General features: G+C 45.7%; 1 pseudogene; it reads right to left on the minus strand.

Moving 5' to 3' along the window:
- Nucleotides 1-1,508: 1,508 nt before the first annotated feature.
- Nucleotides 1,509-2,274, minus strand: LOC146175170 (uncharacterized; annotated as a pseudogene).
- Nucleotides 2,275-3,768: the final 1,494 nt, after the last annotated feature.

A 3,768-nucleotide genomic window follows, 5' to 3' on the forward strand; every position in this document is an offset into this window, starting at 1 on the left:
AGGTTGCTCCATGTGGGTCGGCCTTTACATATTGCGCCGCAGCCGTAGCGCGTAGGGAGCCTACATGTTGCGGCGCAGCCGAGCGGCGGCGCAACATGTAGGCTACCTACGCGCTGCTGCCACTCGTGATGCCCTCAGTGCGCGATGAAGAAACCTAATCGCTCCATGTTATATGTTTTGAACAGAGAGGGCGCTACCATTCTTGCGCCTCTAAAGCACCCGCATCCAGAAACCACATGCCCATCAGAGGACACGTTCATTTCTTTGGCCAGCTGTCTTCGAATGCCACCTTCCAGTGGCAGTCCCGATCGCCAGCTGGTAGTTATCTTCTGGCCCTGACGGCTGACAACATATCTCGGGTGTTTAACGGAATCTAATTTTTGATTTTTAAAATTGCACTTCTGACGTTTAATCATAGCTTCAGCGCTATAGTGGCACCATTGCTGGCTGAAATCATGAAGTAGGTGAATCAAGAAGCCCATAGCCATTTTTAAAGAAAGGAATTTTTTGTTCGTGCATATTTAAAGCTATAGCAGCGGAGTGCTGTCTTGCTTGCGGAAATCGGAAAATAAGGTGCCCACGACGAACGCTTTCAAAAACTGACATCCATAGTTCATGCCTTACGATCATGGGCCTGATTTCCTCCCCAGGCGCAAAGAATTATCAACTGGCTTACTTGGTACAAAAACAAATCCTGGCACCCTACAGATCTTCAGTATTCTTTAGACCCCGGGAAAATTAACTTGCCTGCATAGCTTGGGCAGAATAGTAAGTAGAGAGTCACAACGTCAAGCGCATATATTTTACGTGTACTCTTTAAATCTATTTTCAAGAATATGTGTGTGATCATGGGACAGCGGTAGCTAAGGTATTCGCTCTGTTATGGCCCCAGGAAAAATGAAGTAGGCGCTTGCTTACTATATATAATCGTGGAACGTGGTAATTGTTATCCTAAAGATAAGCAATGTGGAGCGCCAATGTGGAAGAAGTTATTTGGTAATACAATTCAGCAGACCGATACGAGGTAACCTAGGCGTATGGAGACGAGAGCTGGCGCGAACAATGCGTCGCCGCGGCGGCCGTTCCCCAAGCTTCTTGCTGTGGCGCTTGCCGTCACATGACCGGTAGTGCGTACGCACTTTCTGCTTTTCTGGCGATGCCTTCCCCAGTAATCCTCCTCCTCTGAAGGCGGCCGCTGCGCTGGGTCCCATGCTGTGTTAGGAAGATTAACGTGCAGAATTTGTGTCTGCATGTGGGGTCGGTATCCATATCGCAAAATGGCCTCCAACTTGACTAGCATGCTGATGCTCAATGGGAAGCAAGATAGTATGACTCCGCACCAAAGGCTGTGAAAAGCGCGGTTGCATCGCTATCATTATACGAAACAAATAAATTCTTGCACCAGATAAGTACCTCTTAATAATGGTGCGCCTGTCGACAATGCCAACAACAACTAAAACTGCGACAACAACGCCAGAAGTATTTTCGCGTAATGGGACATGGCCTTATTAAAACGAAGTTTGAGCTAGGCTGATTCTCATAGAATTGGTAAAGAATTTGGTTTTTTTTCGACATGCCCACACCATATGGAAAATGTCCGGGGACTTTTCCTCACAGTGTGGGCATTTCTCCGTGCAAGTGGGGTCACAGTATTTTAATACTGTCGGGCACAGTAAAGTTTGGTTTAAATGCGAAGGAGAATGCCTCCTCAGTCTTTGTGGGGCCCTTGCAAGGCTTAGGATAGATGGCATGGCTGGATTGATAGAACTGAATTATTTCGTTGAAAGTGTAGGCGGGATTAGGCTCGGAGTGCAGATTGGTGGCAGACGAGGTGGGTGCCCGGAGAGTGAGCGCGCAGGCGGCGGCATCGGCCGCTTCGTTTCCCTCGAGGCCAGTCTGAGCCGGAGTCCAGTTAATCGTTCGATGCGGTGGGGCACCCAGATAATCGCTATTTTCTAAAATTTTGCTGCAGAAGTACGATACGTACCCCTGCTCGATATTGCGGCAGGCACCCCTCGAGTCGGTCATGATGACACGTGAGTCCTGATCTGCGGCGGCAAGCGCGACGGCAAACTCTTCTGCGTGTGTTATGTTGTATGCATGGAAAGTGAGTCCGTTTATCACAGTGTTTTGATGAATGACTGCGGCCGTGTACTAACCCCCATGGTGCGGGCCGGAGGCGTCCACGTAGAAGACTCCATGTTTGTGTCTGTAGTGGCGAGCCAAGGCTTCCGCCAGCGCGAGACGTCTGCCACTATGGTCCTCTCGTGTCATATTGATCGGAAGAGGGCGTACGTGCAAAGGCAAAGATTCGCCTGGATTGTTTATAGACGAGTCCAACTGTTTCGGGATTGTTCCAGGCTATGCCACTTCTTTTTATTTTGTCCGTCTATCTAGATATTTCCTCGCCAACTTTAAATTGAGCGCTTGCAAATACTGCAGGTATTCGTACTTCGACAACCAGCGGGCCTTTTGCTGCTATGGCCAGAGCCTCCAAATTGCTTAGTTATTTGACAGCGCAAGTCAGCTCAATAGAGATCTCTTTTAAGCACTCCGCCATCACTTTGTTGGCTGCCGACAGCATTGGTACTAGAACGTAAAAATATGATTAAACTGGGCACTGCAACGTTATTCGCTGTAGTTAGTCCTATGCATTTGGGTGCACGAATTGCTTTTGATTCCGTAATTCCAGCTATGCAGCTAAACTCAAGTGCATAATTAGTCTTAGTGTCTTCAGTGGGGACTATTTTTATTGGTAATTGAATTTTGATCTGTCGCAGCGTTTTAACTTTCATCAAGTCATGAATAAAAAAGCTTTCAAATTCTTTGAACCTTGTTTTTAAAAAGCAAACAATCATCGTCAGACTCCGTATTCAACAACGTTCTGAATTTTATAGAGTGACAATGTCGTTAATTTATATTTGTAATAAAACTGCTCCCGGAGCGGATCTTTGAGAGTCGCCAGAAAACCTGCGTAAATATTATTTGCTCTGCAACTATTAATCAGTGAATGAAATGCTATATTTTAAGTAAGCTCTTATTAAATTCATTAAATTCCTACTGATTCTTACAAGCCACAAAACCAGGAGTTTGTTTGGTGGGTGGGCAAACCAAGAGAAATAATTTAGTGTTGAAGTAGAGGCTGGTAAAACGTCCAAACGTATATTACGCACAACGTCTGCCGTGCAGACACATAATTTACAAAGATCAAAACTACATAGCAGATATCATAGACATTTCTCTTAGGTCGCGTTGCTTTATTTGGCAGTCAACATACTCGATCACATGGCCGAGTGATTGATAAAAGCTATGGTATCCAGACATCATGACCAAAGAAAGCGCAGGCGACAATTTATGCTTTAGTCGCATATAGAATATCCTACGAAACAGCTTAAAACAAAGCCATACTTCCCTATATACCACAGGTCTTTTAGATTCTTTCTAACCAGTGCTATGCGCAAGGTGTTACCTTCTGACAAAATTTTGCTTCAGCAAAGTGCGCTTTCCTGTGGGTGACAATATCTGATCATCATTCTGGGAACTTGATTCGCAATTGTTTTGCAAAAAAAGTCTGATTAGTTTCATCAAAGGTGACTTGCGCCTGATGAAGTGATATGAGGGCTAACTGTGACACGTCTGAGCTGTTCCGTTGAGAATGAACGTCTTGGTCATTTTGACTGCCGAGAAACTACTTTCTATAGCCCTGGGCCTCACTGGAAGCATGCTGTGTTGTGTTGAGTTTTATGGCACATAGGCAGCTAAGACGAA

The sequence above is a fragment of the Amblyomma maculatum genome, chromosome 11, assembly GCF_055883805.1.
Source record: "Amblyomma maculatum isolate TAMU_Amacu chromosome 11, ASM5588380v1, whole genome shotgun sequence".
NCBI classification, from domain to species: Eukaryota; Metazoa; Arthropoda; class Arachnida; order Ixodida; family Ixodidae; genus Amblyomma; species Amblyomma maculatum.